Below are 18,662 nucleotides of genomic sequence, written 5' to 3' on the forward strand. Positions count from 1 at the left end.
CGCTTCCAATGTGCGTTCACCGCGATGTAGCCAAACACGGATGCGACCATTATGATGCTGGAAACAGAACCTGGATTCATCCGAAAAAATGACGTTTTGCCGTTCGTGCACCCAGGTTCGTCGTTGAGTACACCATCGCAGACGCTCCTGTCTGTGATGCAGCGTCACGGGTAACCGCAGCCATGTTCTTCGAGCTGATAGTCCATGCTGCTGCAAACGTAGTCGAACTGTTCCTGCAGATGGCTGTTGTCCTGCAAACGTCCCCATCTGTTGACTCAGGGATCGAGACGTGGCTGCATGATCTGTTACAGCCATGCGGATAAGATGCCTGTCATCTCGACTGCTAGTGATACGAGGCCGTTGGGATCCAGCACCGCTTTCAGTATTACCCTCCTGAACCCAGCGACTCCATATTCCGCTAACAGTCATTGGATCTCGACCAACGCGAGCAGCAATGTCGCGATACGATAAACCGCAATCGCGATTACAATCCGACCTTTATCAAAGTTGGAAACGTGATGGAACACATTTCTCTTCCTTACACGAAGAATCACAACAACGTTTCACCGGGCAACGCCGGTCAACTGCTGTTTGTGTATGAGAAATCGGTTGGAAACTTTCTTCATGTCAGCACGGTGTGGGTGTCGCCACAGGCGCCAACCTTGTGTGAATGCTCTGAAAAGCTAATCATTTGCATATCGCAGCATCTTCTTCCTGTCGGTTGAATTTCGCGACTGTAGCACGTCATCTTCGTGGTGTAGCAATTTTAATGGCCAGTAGTGTACATCGTAGGATCTAAGAAAAGTTATACTGTTACAGAATCATTCGATAAGATTCCGAGAAAGATCCGTAGTTTCAGACGCTCACAGTCCGCAGTGTGAAGCAGTAGAGGTCCTATCGATATTGCACCAAGTACGAGGCATAGAGGAACGTATATACTGCGGAGATTTGAACACCGGGCGAAGAAGATACAGTTAACTTGTTGAAGAAAGTTGAAAGAGCGTAACGTGAAATCACGTAACATTTCATTCAATAAACGATACATTGCTGGAGTTGTCATTTGTACTCAGGAGATGCATGTGAAAAGGTTACAAATGTAATTATGGCCGCATGACGGGAAGGCGAGCCAAAGGTTGCGTTTCATTGGCAGGACACTTAGAAGATGCAACAAGTCCACTAAAGAGACAGCTTACACTACACTCGTTCGTCCTCTGTTAGAATATTGCTGCGCGGTGTGGGATCCTTACCAGGTGGGATTGACGGAGGACATCTAAAGGGTGCAAAAAAGGGCAGCTCGTTTTGTATTATCACGGTATAGGGGAGAGAGTGTGGCAGATATGATACACGAGTTGGGATGGAAGTCATTAAAGCATAGACGTTTTTCGTCGCGGCGAGACCTTTTTACGAAATTTCAGTCACCAACTTTCTCTTCCGAATGCTAAAATATTTTGTTGAGCCCAACCTACATAGGTAGGAATGATCATCAAAATAAAATAAGAGAAATCAGAGCTCGAACAGAAAGGTTTAGGTGTTCGTTTTTCCCGCTCGCTGTTCGGGAGTGGAATAGTAGAGAGATAGTATGATTGTGGTTCGATGAACCCTCTGCCAAGCACTTAAATGTGAATTGCAGAGTAGTCATGTAGATGTAGATGAACAGACTTTGAACGCGGAATGGTAGTTGAAACTAGACACAAGGGTCATTCCATTGCGGAAATCGATAGTAAATTCAATATTCCGCGATCCACAGTGTCAAGAGTGTGCCGGAATACCACATTCCAGGCATTACCTCTCACGACATTTGCCGGTGCAAATGCACCGTCGAAAAGTACAGAGGAACATGTTTCATACAGCAGTACACTGTTATTACAATTAATGCAACAAATGGTTCAACAGCTTCAAAAGTTAGACACAACGCTTGAACAAACACGAGAAGATTTAACTATTGAGTTACATAACATCAAATCTAAATGTCAAAAAGTCTGTAATTACGTAAAAACACAAATATGTGAGCATTTTCAACCTATTTTTTCGCGTCATGAAAAAGAATTGCAGAATCGAAGCAGCCATAAAAGAATTGCAAAATATTGTTCATGAAAATCACGACACCTTACAAGCTAAAATTGACTCAGTTGTATCTACCGATTCAGTTCCGCAACTTGAAAAAACTCAGGAAAACTTAAAGGACACAGTCGATACGCTTTCGACACAAATGGACACTCTGAAACTTCGTTCAGACGTTTTTCACTTAACAACCGAGAACAGCGGCATTAGCGTTGAGTGGTCGATGCTAACTAACAAACTGACGTTGCGTGAAATACCCACATAAAGCAAACGTATCCCTTAGGACAGTGAGGCGAAATTCGGCGTAACTGTGCCGTGGCAGCAGACGACCAACATGAGTGCCTTTGTTAACAGCACGAAATTCCCAGCAGCGTCTCTTCTAAGTTCGTGACCGTATCGGTTGGCCGGCCACTAGACGACTGGAAACTGTGGTATGGTCGGCTGAGTCCTGATTTCACATGGTAGGAGCTGAGGACGAAAGCTCATCGTCATTTGCCGGCCGTGGTGGCCGAGCGGTTCTAGGCGCTACAGTCTGGAACCGCGCTTCCGCTACGGTAGCAGGTTCGAATCCTGCCTCGGGCATGGATGTGTGTGATGTCTTTAGGTTAGTTAGGTTTAAGTAGTTCTAAGTGCTAGGGGGCTGATGACCTCAGAAGTCCCATAGTGCTCAGAGCCATTTGAACCATTATTAAAATAATAATACTTTCAATCACATTAGAGCACGTCTTCCCGTTCTGTGAAACACTTCATGCTAGCGACTTTCCCGTCACTCACTGTATACATAACGTTACGCACAATTTGGTAGCCTATGTGGAAAATGTGTTGCATCTGTCAAAGCATAAGTTTGTGAAGCGGCACATGCTACATGTTCTACCTCCAAAGCCTTCAGGAACAAATCGTCATGGGGTATCTCATGTTAGATAGTACCTTATTTTGAAACTTTTTTTATATTTATAGCAATCCACGAAATTTTTGCGACAAATTTCATTATTGTTTTATTTCATAGTATTTCCTCTGATCTTCCTTGTTAGTTTCTACATCTACATCTTCATTTATACTCTGCAAGCCACCCAACGGTGTGTGGCGGAGGGCACTTTACGTGCCACTGTCATTACCTCCCTTTCCTGTTCCAGTCACGTACGGTTCGCGGGAAGAATGACTGCCGGAAAGCCTCCGTGCGTGCTCGAATCTCTCTAATTTTACATTCGTGATCTCCTCGGGAGGTATAAGTAGGGGGTAGCAATATACAGGGTGTTACAAAAAGGTACGGCCAAACTTTCAGGAAACATTCCTCACACACAAATAAAGAAAATATGTTATGTGCACATGTGTCCGGAAACGCTTAATTTCCATGTTAGAGCTCATTTTAGTTTCGTCAATATGTTCTTCCACCTACGCTCAATGGAGCACGTTATCATGATTTCATACGGGGTACTCTACCTGTACTGCTAGAACATGTGCCTTTACAAGTACGACACAACTTGTGGTTTATGCACGATGGAGATCCTGCACATTTCAGTCGAAGTGTTCGTACGCTTCTCAACAACAGATTCGGTGACCGATGGATTGGTAGAGGCGGACCAATTCCATGGCCTCCACGCTCTCCTGACCTAAACCCTCTTGACTTTCCTTTACGGGGGCATTTGAAAGCTCTTGTCTACGCAAACCCGGTACCAAATGTAGAGACTCTTCGTGTTCGTATTGTGGACGGCTGTCATACAATACGCCATTTTCCAGGGCTGCATCAGCGCATCAAGGATTCCATGCGACGGAGGGTGGATGCATGTATCCTCGCTAACGGAGGACATTTTGAACATTTCCTGTAACAAAGTGTTTGAAGTTACGCTGGTACGTTCTGTTGCTGTGTGTTTCCATTCCATGATTAATGTGATTTGAAGAGAAGTAATATAATGAGCTCTAGCATGAAAACTAAGCGTTTCCGGACACATGTCCACATAACATATTTTCTTTCTTTGTATGTGAGGAATGTTTCCTGAAAGTTTGGCCGTACCTTTTTGTAACACCCTGTATTCCATACCTCATCCAGAAACGCACTCTCTCGAAACCTGGACATCAAGCTACACCGCGATGCAGAGCGCCTCTCTTGCAGAGTCTGCCACATGAGTTTGCTAAACGTCCCCGTAACGCTATCACGCTTACCGAATAAGCCTGTGACGAAACGTGCCGCTCTTCTTTGGATCTTCTCTATCTCCTCTGTCAACTCGACCTGATATGATCCCACACTGATGAGCAATACTCAAGTATAGGTCGAACGAGTGTTTTGTAAACCACCTCCTTTGTTGATGGACTACATTTTCTAAGGACTCTCCCAATGAATCTCAGCCTGGCACCCGCCTTACCAGCAATTAATTTTATATGATCATTCCACTTCAAATCGTTCCGCACTCATACTCCCAGATATTTTACAGAAGTAACTGCTACCAGTGTTTGTTCCGCTATCATATAATCATACAATAAAGGATCCTTCTTTCTATGTATTCGCAATACATTACATTTGTCTATGTTAAAGGTCAGTTGACACTCCCTGCACCAAGTGACTATCGGCTGCAGATCTTCCTGCATTTCGCTGCAATTTTCTAATGCTGCAACTTCTCTTTATACTACAGCATCATCCGCGAAAAGCCCCATGGAACTTCCGACACTACCTACTAGCTAACAATCACTTCTCATAGCAATCACTCCTTCCTTCACCTAGTAAATTACCATTATTTGAAAGTGTTTTTTCTAACTAGAAAAGTTAATCTTGGTTCTTCGCAAGAATGCCGTGGTAACGTAAGCCACCCTTCCGAACCCGATCTCTGTTGCTGAAGCCACCAGCGCGCACTCTGCCGCGCGTCTGCCGTGTGTGTAGACCGCCCAGCGCGCCGGCATTCGTCAGAATGCAGGCAATTCCACCTGCATTCTGGCAGTGCATACCTGTTTCTCTCTGCCAGCCTGCACGCCCACCATTTCACTCTTCCGTTCCGAAAACTGCACCTGTCCACACCTAACCAGCTGTTTCACACCGCCGGATAAAAGAGACCCCCCTCTAAATACCTCGCGTGCTTTCACAACTCAGCCAGTTGATATGTTCTGGCAAAACCGTGTTTACCGAACGACATTCTAAAATTGCAGGTATTCGATGTCTCACACTGGAATACCCTTCCACGCACAAAAAATCACAGCCTGTATTCGAATGAGCGAACAAATTTTAAAAAACAGAGAAATATAAATTCCTCAAGTCCAGTATACGGTAATCCTGTTTTTTTCCGAGAGAGGTGTAAATACAGTATTTTAGTCAACCATGCAACTAAGAGTGCTTACGAACCAAAGCTGTTGTGAAAAACACTGAAGTGGGGCCTCATCTGAGCGAGATAATCCTCTGCTGGTAACGTCTAATTCAATGAAAGTAAAACATCATTCTCATTAAAAGAAGGAACATGTGTAAAAAGTTACTGCAGGAACCTATTTAACTGGTGTCCGGAGATAAGCGACATAGAACTGTTGGGGATACAGCTGGTTCATCTAAGGATTTATCTGGTATCGATCTATGATGAGACACTTTGCCCCATCCCTCACCCCTCAAGAGCTCTGTGAACGCCGCCGTGACAGAAGAACGAATCCCTGTGGTTCTGCATCCGGAACAAGGGTAGGGCGTGTTGGTGCTTAACAAGAAAAAGGCGCATTTTTCAAATAAATGCATTCGAAACAAGGGCAGGACATGGTGGTGTTTAAAACGAAAACGCGAACTTTTCAAGCAACAGCCCATATTTTCTAGTCCACAAAGAAGCAGAAAAAGTGTTTGCTCTCAGAATATGCCTAAAATAGAGGTATACGTATCCTTGAATGTCTTTGTACTACACATTCAAAGCAAAACACTTGCTTAAAGGTGTTTTACCGGGTGTTCTACCAAGCCGGTGTTTTCATTTTGTGCACAATATTTGTACGACCTACCCAGCCTGCTGCGAGTTTTTCAGCTATGGTAGTCGTAGCTTGAACCCCAAACAGACTGTCAGCTATTATTGCTCTCATGCCCCTGTTTATAACCGAGTTCGATTCCCGGTGCTCCGTATGCCCTTCGATGTTCTTTTGTTTTTCGGTCCTCTCACTGACATTCCGTGAAATGCAACTTCGCCCAGTATTTCCTGTGCTGGTGGGCGTGATGGCTGCCGTGATTTTAATCAATTAAATGATGAATCGCAAACGTTAACAAAATTTGGTCTTCCATCCGTGTTTATTAGGTTTCTTAATTATGCTGATCCGGAAACTTGGCGTTTGGGCCACGGTATTTGTAACATCGTGTTTCATTTGATTATTATATTCAAGGCAGCGGAGGCTTCCATTTAAATAATACCATGGCAGGAAGAAAATGGGGTAGAAAGGATCAGGAATCGAACTCAGATATAAAGAATGATGTGAGACTAACATAGTTAACAGTCTGCTTGAACTTCCGACAACAGGTACCCATAACAGCAAGACTGGCAGCTGAAGAAGAAGCCCTGGTCGGGCGCCGAAATATTTTTCACAAAATGGGAAGAGCAGCTCGGCAGTACACCCTGAGGAGCACCGTTAGTCAGTTACATCGAGCAAGCCTGAGAGCTCGCAAGACTTTACCTTCTGCTGGTAATGTTTAATGTAATCAAAGTAAAATTTCTTTCAAATTAAATTACGTGTAAAATGTATTTTTGCCTCATTTCCTTTTTACTACGCATTGTTGCTGCTTCTAATAATGTTGAAAGCGGAAGGGCACGGAAGCAGTCGAGCGAACACGATTTCGGTCGAAAATAGCCGAGCTGAGACGTGGCTGTCGTGGTGACTACGTCATCGACAGGTTTAGGGCCCGGGATCTCCACAAGCCTGCTTAATTCAAATAGGACGACGAGTTTATAAAGCGGTATGCAAGGGGAAGTGATAAAGCTTTACTTCTCATCTCGAAAAGATAAATTTTTCTAAATTAGTTCTTTGTTTTCATGTACACAGTGAAATCCTCGGGCCACAGTACCTTAACACGGCTCAGAGTAGCAAAAATAAGATGGCACAGTGGAGTAACATGTAGTGATTCCTGTTCTCATATTTGAAGGGGAACAGCGCTGCTGAGCTGGTACAAGTACACGGATATATTGCACCGTGATAAGACACAGTGGGTAGGCGGCGCAAAAGAAGTGTTGTGTGCAAAAATGTATGAACGACGAAGAACGATGAGGCAGACCATCTCTCTTGTGAAAAACGAGAAACCGCAAGGCAGTTGTAGGCTCTGTTGCTGAAAGGCTCGCGTATCACAGTCGAGGCGGCAGTGGAAAAGTGAGACTCAGTGATGGAGCTGTTTTCAACACCTTGTACGACATTTTGAACACGGCCAACATCGCCACCCGCTTAGTCCCGCTACTGCTCACGCCCGTTCAAAGTACCCGCTGAAACATCGCAGTTGAGGAAATTGTGGGTGGGAACTGAGGTTTATAAATCGGATGCTCCAGGTTAGAGACCTCAATACTGGCAGGACGAAAAAAATGTGCTGGGGAATGGGATTGAAGATACAGACAAATTATGGGAGGCGTCGACAAACATATGCAGCTGTACCCTCCAAAATTGTGAATGAGGAAGCTTGTAACTATTAAATGAAATAAGGGTTATAGCGAGATTGATTTATCACAATAAAAGCTGTGTCAGCATTAAAGTTATGAAATCATACATGAATAAATGGCTACCTATGTATATCTGACGTAGTCGAAATGCGTAGTAATCGTCGTAAGGTTGATGTAAATAGATAATGTTACCGGAGAGAATACGTGACAACTATGGGCAAAGTTGAAAGCAATCTGCTCATTGCTCTAAAAAGGAAGGTCTTCAGAGCGAAGCTTGAAACAATCGGATGATGAAAGAATGGCTCTAATTTTCCTACACCTCGTCTTGCAGGTGGTGGCTGTAGATGTTGTAGAATCGATCATTGGTGGAATCAACGACCTAGCCAACGGCTAATTCAAAATTAGCCCGAAATGTTTCTAAGTCTCCAATGGCTCAGCTATGGCGGCTTTGCGGCGGCTCTCAGCGTTGAGATCTGGCGTTAGAGGATTGTCATTTTGGTCTCAATCTGGCTTCCAGTCGAATGTCAATTAATAGGAAACCTCGCACTGGCGCAGTTTTCGTTCAGTGAATTTTGTTTGTCTCAGCTCCGTCTATTCCGAGGGCCGACAGATCGAACTTCTGCTTACAAAACATGTCTCCGTCCTCTACCGGCTTAACCATCCGCTACCAAAATAGTCGACTCACTCTCGCTCTGTCTTTTTCTCCAGCCAGTGAGGTTCTCTGCCTCATCACCATCCAATGTCTCTTTCTGACATGTAATTTATTTACGTTAGCCAATATTGGCATTGTGTAAACACTGCTTTTTGGTAAGTCTAACCATTCGGCAGCCTTCCGCACTTTCCGAGGCCCAGTACCTACCGTCCCCTAAAGGTCATGTAGTTGTTTATCTTCAGTTTTCTGTGCTCTTCTGGGGAAACAGCCAACTTTCTACATCTTGAGTACACAAATGTGTTCCGGCTAAAAGGCGAGTCTCCTCCATTTCCTAGTCGTATAATGTTTTTGCCAGACGTTTTCTCTACGGAAGATGCTGTCTGTGTGTTTACATTGCTGTGTCGTCCGAGCAAGACACAGTCAGGGCAAAAGCACCACAGGCGCAAGGACGCCAGAGTCATAGAGACTCGCCACTTGCGCCAGATCTACCACGCCACGGGCGGCCCTGAAAATAAAGATCCCATCCTCATCGCCACTTTTGTAAATCCTCGTCGCCAGTTTTGTAAAGGCATCGTTGCTATTACTGTGGAGGCCGAGTTGCCACTGTTCTTACGGTAGGCCGAGTTTGTGAGTTCGTGAAACTGCTTCTGATGCAGTACACCGCTAAGACAATTTTTCCCTGCCACTATTACACACCTATGCCCCACGGGCAGGTAACAGTATAGGAGAACGACGGTTCTACAACACCCCAACAAATTAGTAACAAAGTCAAACAAATGGGTTAAAAAGGTTTACTTACACTTGTGGTCTGTTCCTAATAACTTTATGTAAAACTTCATAATAAATAGCATATACAATTTATAACAACTGTCTGTTCACATCTAGAGTTCGCTAAACGACGTTCCCTGTCTAAGTCAGCCCAGGACGATGATCTATAACCAAGTGGGCGAGAGCTGCTCTTCCATATTCCGATTAGGCTTCTGTCCGATGTCGTCCGGTCATTGACGGATTACACTCTGCCGGAAATGGGCCGAGGCGAAGTCGATACCTTCATCCTCAGCGCCGCCCCTGGCGCTGTTGGAACTCGCGCAAGTGGTGAGTCTGTATGGCACTGGTACCAGCTCGCATCTTTGCGCCTGTGGTGCTTTTGTCCCGACTGTGTCTTGTTCGGACGACACAGGGTACACAATGGCCTGACATCCGACTGGGGTTCCACACGGCAAAAGCTGCTGCTCGGCGACCAGTGACTCTTGCCTCTCCCCCTCTGGCATTTGAATAATCGCGGTAAAGGTGGCCATGTCTTACAGCTTCTTTTGTGTCTGCGTCTTTCTCGTTATCCAGGGAGTTTCCAACAATTTTACGTAGCTAAATTGCCTGTAAATATGAATTAAGGGTACGAGAATAGCGAAGCTGCGTACGTTAATTGCGACAATCGCTAGTACTGTTGAGTATCATTTCTATCAATGTAAATTAACTATTCCGATCAAATGGAAGTTGCATTACTGATCTGCGTGTGTTGCGAGACTGTCTCATAACAAAATGTTGCAGCTCTATCAGACCATTCAGATGACTTCTTCAATCTTTCGTCAGATGCAGAACGCAGATCGCATCACTCCTATTTATTTTGAGTAGTTACTGATCATCTGCGTATTCGAGCATGTAGTACACTTCATGACACTCTGACATCTCTTGCATATCACCTTTGTACTGTTGCAGTGTCAATGCCCAATACGTATTTCCACAGACACAGTCACTCATGTGTGAGCGACTGTCATCCCACACCTTGTTTCTATCTTAAAGATGCTTTCTCGTCAAGAACTAAAGAGGCTGCGAAAACACGTTCGTATCTTTATCTTGTGAATGGCTCTTTACAGTAAAGTGTATTGCTTCTGAGACGGTCGATTAGGCCCTGAAAGAAAGCGCGAGAACGAAAAACAGTGTCGAAACGACCCCACTCTTCTCATATAGCACATGAAGAGAGCTGACATTCGATCTGTATTTATGAGAACCTTGATTCGATTGCCACTCCAGTCATCATCATTAATGGTTTCTGTTGTTTCCCTAAATCGGTAAAAGGGGATGTTGGTTTGGTCCTTCTGAAAATGAGACAGACGATCCCCGACCAATCCGAACTTGTGATGTGTCTCTAACGACCTCGACCTCAATGAAACGTTGAACTCTAGTGAGCCTTTTCGAGAGTCACCAGGAGCCGCCAGTCTTAGCACAGTCGACTGCTGGAAAAACTGCCGTGAGTACTACCTCATGCCTCACTCCATGTGCGAAATTTTACAGTGCCATGGTATTCGAGGTTTCCTTTAGAACGAGATACAGAGAACATGGTCAAAAAGTCACTTTCATCATCATCATCGTCATCACATCAAGTTTTGGCTTAGACATTATTGCCTTTACCAATTACAACTCGAATTCAGCTGATCTTTCCATCTCTTCTTTGGACGCCTAAGAGTTCTTTTCCTTTGAGGTCTACATTTGCATGTTAATTAAGGTATTCGTGCTTCTGGTATCATTTGATTGTGTTCGTGCCATTTCTTTCTATACTCTTCTATTTTCTGAAGTTTACTTTTTACATGCATTTCACTCCTTATTTCAATATTTTTCATGTCATTTATAAGTTTGTAATTAGCTGGATGTCTTGGGAGTCACATCTCTGCTGCCCCGTTCCCCCTCCTTTGCCTGGCGGTTAGTCTAAATCTCTAACCCATTCATTAAAATTCTTACTGCCATCACATGTTAGTAATGTCTGTTTTATAACTTTTTCGAGGAGAGTACGATTTTTAGTACGTAGCAACTGCTGTAATTTTTGAAATTTGTATTCTTGATCGTTTTGTGTGGTATGTGAGAGGTCACATCCAGCGTATTTAAAAGTATTTTCTTCACTGGCAATTTATCGTCAATGATTAGTTTTGCTCCTGTATGGTCCTTACCACGGAATGCGATCATCTTAGTTTTACCTTTAGATATTGTCATATTATAATCATTTGCTACCTTGTGAGGCGACGAAATTGCTCTCAACAATTTATCTTCTGATTCCGCTAAGATTATTTGATTATCTACAAACAGGAGTGTATTTACAACTTTATTATTAAATTTGTAATGGTGCACTTTGTTATTCTGCTATGCATCTATGACGTCGAATGTGTACATATTAAACAATGTGAGTGATAAAGGACACCCTTGAAACTTCCTGGCAGATTAAAACTGTATGCCGGACCGAGACTCGAACTCGGGACCTTTGCCTTTCGCGGAAAAGTGCTCTACTAGGAGAGCTTCTGTAAAGATTGGAAGGTAGGAGACGAGGTACTAGTAGAAGTAAAGCTGTGAGGACACGCCGTGAGTCGTGCTTCGGTAGCTCAGTTGGTAGAGCATTTGCCCGCGAAAGGCAAAGGTCCCGAGTTCGAGTCTCGGTCCGGCAAAGAGTTTTAATCTGCCAGGAAGTTTCGTATCAGCGCACACTCCGCTGCAGAGGAAAAAATCTCATTCTTAACGACACTCTTGTCTCACTCCTTGCCCGATGTTTCACACAAACTCACCTACTCTTTGTATTTTGCTTTTGTTGTGTGGATACATACTTCGAACTGCATTTGTTAGATGCCGAAGTGTACAATTGTCTTCAAAAATTTTACAGTCAACTTTGTCAAAAGCTTTCTCGTAGACAATGATAATTGTAAGCTCTGTGTTTTTCAATAATTTGGCTGGCTGGAGAAACACTGTCCAAGAAGGATCTTCCATTCTGAAAGCTACTCTGTTCTTCAATACGAAACGTTTCCGTAAGTACCTTTACGTATTTGTTATCAGTTTTGCATACGTCTTGTATCCAGAATTCAGAAGACTAACGTCTCGGTAATCGGTGCATTTTCTTCTGCGTTCCCCTTCTTTAAATAATGCGATGACAAGTGCTATTTGCCAATTGCCTGGTACGTTGATGTATTTACGACAAGAATTTACAAAATTCAGTAGTGTTGTGAGATATTTAAATAAATCCAAATTGAGTTTGTCTTTCGCTGCGGATTTTCTGCTTTTAGATGTTTTCAACACGACCGTTAATAGGAAATCAACATGCTCGTTACTAATTGCTTTTTTCACATATTCCTCGTCACCTGACCATCGATTTTGGAAATAATTGAACCATTCATTTTCAAAGAGACGCGTACAGAAATCTCTTCCGCAGATGAAGTTGATTCTTGAAGTTACAACAAGTAGTAGCACAACAACGTCATCTCTGTGACAGGATGAGAACTTGGGGCTTAACCATGGGCGCCCTATTATGTGACTGCTCCTTTGATTTGGCCCAGTTTCTGCATTTGAACTAACCAAAATCTACGGGGGAGACTGTTCTACTCGTCCTATGAGATGCCTCTCTCTCAGCGGGAATGTATGTCGGGCCGACGCCAGAAATGAGTGGTTAATTAGAGGCGCAGCGGGTTGCGTGGCATATGCGTGCTGCGCGGCGAGCGTGGACGATGGAGTCATTTGGCGGCTGTGGTGGTGGTGGTGGTGGTGGCGGCGGTGGCGGGACTCCGCGAAATGCCGGGCACGCGCGGCAGCCGGCCCAGAATGCTAGCAATGGCTGCGGGGGCGAGACCGTGAGCACGCGGGGGGCGGAGGGGGGCGCACTTCTTCCTGCTGCGTCTGCTCGCTCTCTGCCGACGCGACGGCGTCACCCGTGCCCACCAGTCTGGACCCACACTCTGCCGCCGGATCGACGGTGCACTGTTCATCCTAGTTCTTGCAGGACTTGAAACACGTAGCCATACTAGGCATGTTCGGTGATCATCCGTACTGACAAAAAATACGAGGGCTATATAGAACGTAGATCACGTTTTCGTATTAAAAGAAGTATAAGGAGAAAATGATCTTTTTTTTTTATAAAAGTGACATTTACTACGAGGGGCTATCAATAAGTTTTTCTCGGCCAGTTTCGGTTGAGAAAAACCGAAATTTGTTGTGTAACATCGTGGAACATTCCTGCTTCAGACCTTAAAGTTTCACAAAGTTCCGATAAGTAGCGGTATTCAAAATGGCATCTGTAGGGGATGAAGATACCAATGATGACCATGCAGCTTCTCTCGAAAGAAATGATAATTAATCGAAACCCTCAGCTTCCAACAGGTGTTGTTGATATACCTCAATGGGGACAGCTGAAAATATGTGCCCTGACCGGGACTCGAGTCAGGGATCTCCGGCTAACATGGCAGACGCTCTATCCATATGAGCCACCGAGGGCACAGAGGATAGCACGACTGCAGGGACGTATCCCTTGCACGCTTCCCGTGAGACCCACATTCCCAACAGGAGATTCCGGGTTCGAGTCCCTGTCGGGGCACACATTTTCAGCTGTCCCCATTGAGGTATATCAACAACACCTTTTGGCAGCTGAGGGTTTCGATTAGTTATCATTTCTATCTGTAGGGGACGTGCTTTCCTGGCAGAAACTGGGTTTTCTTTTGGCTGAATACCAGTGCTTCACAAGTATTCGTAGACGCTTGCAAAATATCTACGGAGACTTGACAGTGAACAAAAGCACGGTGACTCGTTGTGCGTGGCGTCTGTCATCATCGCAACAAGGTCGCGCAAACCACGTGCCGGCCAGCCGCACACAGCTGTGACTCCTGTTAGAACGTGCGGACACTCTCATTCTAGGTGACACACGGGTCACAGTCAAGCACCTCGGTGCTCAACTGAACATCTCTGTTGTTAGTGCTGACACATTAGTCCACCGGTTGCGGAATTCAAACGTGTGTGCCTGCTGGGTTCGTCACCACCTAACAGATGACCATAAAAAGCAACTAAGGACCATCTCTGCGGAATTGCTTTCATGTCACGAGGCTGATCGTGACAGATTTTTGTCTACATCGTCACAGGCGATGAAACTTGGGTTCACAACTTCGAACCGGAAACAAAACTGCAATCCAAGAAGTGGCGCCACACCATCTCTCTTCCGAAGAAAAAGTTCAGAGCCACACCCTCAACCGGTTAAAGTCAAGGCGACAGTCTTCTGGGGCTCTGACGAGGTTATTCTGTTTGATGTTCTCCCTCATGGTACAGCGATCAGCTATGAAGTGTATTGTGCCACACTTAAGGAAACTAAAGAAACGGCTTCATTGTCTTCGCCTAGACAAAATGGCAAACGAACTTCTTTATCACAGCGCAAGGCTTCACACAAGTCTGCACACCTGAGAGAAGCTCACGAAACGTTATTGTTCTTCCTCACTCACGCTACACCTTCCATCTAAAAACAGAGGCCAGCCTAGACTAGTTTATTTTAACCAAATTACTTACTACAGTTTATATTTTTGACGAATATCTATTTCATAGCAACGTTGCGATGTATTTTAACTATAACTCGTCTTCAAATCTTAGTAATATAGACTATTGTAATACATTTTATGCTGATAGTACACACTATACTTCTGACTGGCTAGCACTGATGTCATACACAGAACGGTGAGCGGGACTACTGCTATTTAAGACCACTCCCTGCCTATCCATTTAGCAGTCAGTTCAGCATCGTGGGTCCTCACAGCTTGCTCCATGGTAGTCCACCTGCCGTTCTGGGTTTATGCAGTTTGTAATTGTATTTCAGTGTATATACGATGTTTTAAGGATCCCTCTATCTGTACGTATGTTATTTCAGAGTCTGAAGATGATCCTTAAGGATTGAAACAGGTCACTTCAATTAAAAGAAGTTTGTGATCAGGACTGTTTTTGATTATGAATACTTAATTATGCCTTCCATCTGTTTGGGCCAATGGAGGATGCATCCGCGGAAGGGACGTCGACCAATAGAGTGATACTGTACAGGCACACAGGCCCTCCCCGTAAAGTGGCGTAAGGCTGCCGCAAGGTCGCAGATTGTCTTGAAAAATAGGGTTTTCTTGCCAAAAGAGTGGGAATACAATGGCGTATTGGAATCCTGAATGAAACAAAAAAAAACAAAAAAACAAACATGTGTTCCAGTACTTACTAAATGGGCCTAGTACATTTCAACATACCCTCCACACAAATATTGGCACTTATCACAGCGGCTAACAAGCTTTGAAATTCCATTGTCATAAAATTCTGTCGCCTGAAACTTTAACCAGTTAGTCACACACTGGCCGCATTTCCGCGTCTCATCAAAGCGCAGCATTGCGTTGCGAGCCACGTCTTCATCGTTGGAAACAGGTGAACGCAGCGTTGCGTTGCGAGCCAGGTCTTCATCTTTGGGAACAGGTGGTAATTACTGGATGCAAGAACCGGACTGTACGGCGGATGAGGGAAAACCACCCACTTGAGTACTTCTTGGCAGGCCGCTGTGGCCGAGCGGTTCTAGGCGCATCAGTCCGGAACCGTGCTGCTGCTACGGTCGCAGGTTCGAATCCTGCCTCGTGCATGGATGTGTGTGATGTTCCTAGGTTAGTTATGTTTAGGTAGTTCTAAGACTAGGGGACTGATGACCTCAGATGTTAAGTCCCATAGTGCTCAGAGCCATTTGAACCATTTGAAGTACTTCTTGTGTGTGATTTTGGGTATGTGGTCGAGCGTTGTCATGCAAGAAGAAATATTTCGAGCTAATCTTTCCTCTAAGATTATTCTGAATTGCTCTTCTTAATTTTTCCAAAGTTTGACAGCACCTCACAGAATTGTTTTGCGACGCGCAATAAAATCGCAAGGAGAACACCTTCCGTGTCTCGGAAAATTGCGCCATAATCTCTCTTGCAGACAACGTTTGCAAGCATTTCTTGGTTTATTGAGGGAATTTGTGTGTCTCCTGACCGTAGACTATAATTTGATCTCGCTGATCACATGTTGTACCGAAGTCTCAGTTATGATTCGATCAATTAATCAGTCACTATCTTTCCCGAAAGAACCTAGAAATGTTAACGATGTCGTGATGCAGTCTTAAGTTGGCTCTTGTGGCTTTAGGTCACGATTTTGGTACCCACCTTGTACAAAACTTGTGATAGCCTACATTATGCAAAGTTTTGATGCAAAAAACTTTGCGAAATATACAGAAAACTAAACGAGAGCTCCGTCGTTGTGATTCAACTTTTTTTCTTTAAATCTTCTCATAAACTTCTGTGACCAGTTCGCCAGTTGCAATGCATGGTCGTCCACTTCGCTCTTCATCGTCAATATTTCACTTTCAGTGATTACATTGTTTCCGTGTACTTCACACAGCTGTCGATAAATTTCAGTCGGTTTATGGTTTTTTATCAATAAAAACCTTATTTTTGACCGCACTTCGTAACATGCAGGATTTTCAGATGCGTCACAAATTCAAAACTTTTATTGTGAAATAACGGGAACTGACACGAACCTCAACCTGGCACAGCTGGATGCCGATTGAACGCAAGCTGCGACTGAGCGAACAAACATTCAGACAACAATATCGCCGTGCTAGCAGCGTCCATTGTTGTTGCTGGCGAAAACGTAATCAATTTTCTGAATACCCTTTGTAAACATGTTTAAATGTTAAATAACGATATATCGATACTCGACTTTGAAACAAACTGACATCAATGTTAAAGGTAAAATATCGACATTACAAAATAAAGACACCAGTGCAACTCATTTCCCACTGTTATGGTCAGAGTAGGAGGGGTGAAGGTTGGGAGCAATATTTTTAGCGACAACGACCAAATAAAAGTAGTATTTCAGATTCAGTGACTAAAAACTCTTTTCGAAATATCGTAGAACAAGCTTCAGAGCCTGGGACGAAAGCAATTTTGTACACGATTTGTGACGGTGCATAGCCATTTCAGAGTGTTGAAAACGAGGTCTTTATAAATGTCCTGAATGTCATTTCAGCTTCCTGCAAAAGACCATCGAGGCATACATTCAAGATAAGACTGGAAAGCCAGATTTTAGTCAGAACTATTTCAAAAACGAAATTCAGAAAGTGTACATACCAACATCCGCGACACATAGTTGGACAGATACAATACAGTGTCGAAGAAATATCGGTTTTTTTATGGGAATAAAATGGAAACAGGTACTCTTGGAGAGACAGGAAGGAGATGGAAATTAACTTATCTCCGCCAGGCATCATTGGTTGGGTTGTGGAGTACAGATGAAAATGTACAAAAATATGGTTCATATGGCTCTCAGCACTATGCGACTTAACTTCTGAGGTCATCAGTCGCCTAGAACTTCTAATGTAACCTAACTAACCTAAGGACATCACACACATCCATGCCCGAGGCAAGATTCGAACCTGCGACCGTAGACTGTAGCGCCTAGAACCGCATGGCCACTCCGGCCGGCTGTAAATGTACAGTCTTAGACAAAAAAAAACTGACCGCCGGCCGGCCGTCACAGAGACTAAATCCGAGTCGTTCACTTAAGGTGGCCAATAAAACTGACCGCCCCTGATAACTCTTAAGTCCGGCCATCTGCACAATCTGGCAACACTGTAAGATGCAGAAGTGTTAGGATGAAGTGTTGTCTACTTCCGAGATGATACGCTTGGAGTGGTCTTGCGGCAATCGTCGTGCATTCTAACCTTAGAGCCGCATGTTCGCGTCCAACTGATTTTTTTATTTTTTTAACCATATTTCGCTCTAAACTTTTAAGTCTGATTGAACATCGGAGATAATTCGCTTAACATTCTACCCACCCGCAATAACAAGTATTCCAGAAACAATTCCGCAGGACAGCTCGTGACTGTGTCGCGATCATAACAGCTTACGCTCGGGCGTTTCCTCGCGCTGCAGTGGCACCGGCCACCGGCCAGACGCCAACCGCTGCCTGAAATCCGGCGCCGCCCATGTGAAGGCGGCGCCACGCTGTCAGTGTATGTATCAATCCCATTGTCGAATTTGAAGTTCTAGTTATCATCTTCCAGTTAAGCATTGGATTTTGCATACTTGAAAATCATGAACTACAGTTAAGCATTGTAAAATTGAGTCGCAAGTGGAATAACGTATAACATCTGCAACACAACGTTTACTTTTGATGTAACAGAGGGGTGACTGTAGAGGAGGCAGCTAGAAAGATTTGAAGTGTGTGTCGAGTGAGTGCTTTTGGGAAAAATACTACGCTAGAAAAAGATATTCTTGTTTCAACAAAGATCGTTCTGGCATGAATGATTTTCCACATTGAGGAAGTCGTCGTACTGATATATGTGACTGATTACCATTTTACCATCATGCGACATTTGCATTCAACAGGAAAAGTTCAGAAAACGGGTGTAGGAGTACTGCATGCTCTAATTCGAAACAACAAAAATCAACGGAGTGACTATTATTGAACGTCATCAGGTCGCTCATTGAACATTCCTTTGCAGTAATGTTACTGGTGACGTGTTATGATGCCTTTATCGTTAACTTCCTAAGAATAAATGAAAGGCTGAGCTCCACCAAAAGACG

The sequence above is a fragment of the Schistocerca gregaria genome, chromosome 8 (genome assembly GCF_023897955.1).
Source record: "Schistocerca gregaria isolate iqSchGreg1 chromosome 8, iqSchGreg1.2, whole genome shotgun sequence".
NCBI lineage: Eukaryota > Metazoa > Arthropoda > Insecta > Orthoptera > Acrididae > Schistocerca > Schistocerca gregaria.